Source organism: Piliocolobus tephrosceles, chromosome 9 (assembly GCF_002776525.5).
Source record: "Piliocolobus tephrosceles isolate RC106 chromosome 9, ASM277652v3, whole genome shotgun sequence".
Lineage (NCBI taxonomy): Eukaryota > Metazoa > Chordata > Mammalia > Primates > Cercopithecidae > Piliocolobus > Piliocolobus tephrosceles.
The window spans coordinates 99,465,495-99,466,233 of record NC_045442.1 but is presented as its reverse complement, the minus strand read 5'-3'; positions in this window follow the sequence as shown (position 1 = coordinate 99,466,233).

Below are 739 nucleotides of genomic sequence, written 5' to 3'. Positions count from 1 at the left end.
TGATTTCTAAGACATTTCAAACACCTCAGATGGTGTATGTAAATAAAACATATAAATGATAATAGAACATATTATTATACTTAAATTATTTTTGAGACATCAGAATAATGGGCTAACTTTATTATGTTTGTAGTTATTTTTATACCTTTTTTGGGTTATAGTTATTTTTATTTTAATAACATCTTGTGTTTTCGTAACAATTTTTTTGATACATTCCCAGGATTGCAGTAATCTTACCAGATCTAAAAGAAAAATACTCCATAGAACAGCCAAGGTTGTAAGATGTGGCTTATCAAAGATTATTCTCCAGAGCACAGGACTTGAGGGCTTCTTAGGTGAGTCAAACCTGATCCCTGGTCATGGGGGCTGAACTTCTTGTTTATAGTAAAGCTCCACTTAACATCTCAGTAAAACGTTTTAAGATCATTTTTAGCCTGTGTTTTAGTTTTGCAACTTGCTATCTTCCTTCAAAATAGTTTACTTCGAGCAGGGAACGGAGACTCATGTCTGTAATCCCAGCACTTTTTTCTTTCTTTTCTTTTTTCTTTTCTTTTCTTTTCTTTTCTTTTCTTTTCTTTTTTCTTTTCTTTTCTTTTCTTTTCTTTTCTTTTCTTTTCTTTTCTTTTCTCTTCTTTCTTTCTTTCTTTCTTTTCTTTCTTTCTTTCTTTCTTTTCTTTCTTTCTTTCTTTCTTTCTTTCTTTCTTTCTTTCTTTCTTTCTTTCTTTCTTTCTTTCTTTCT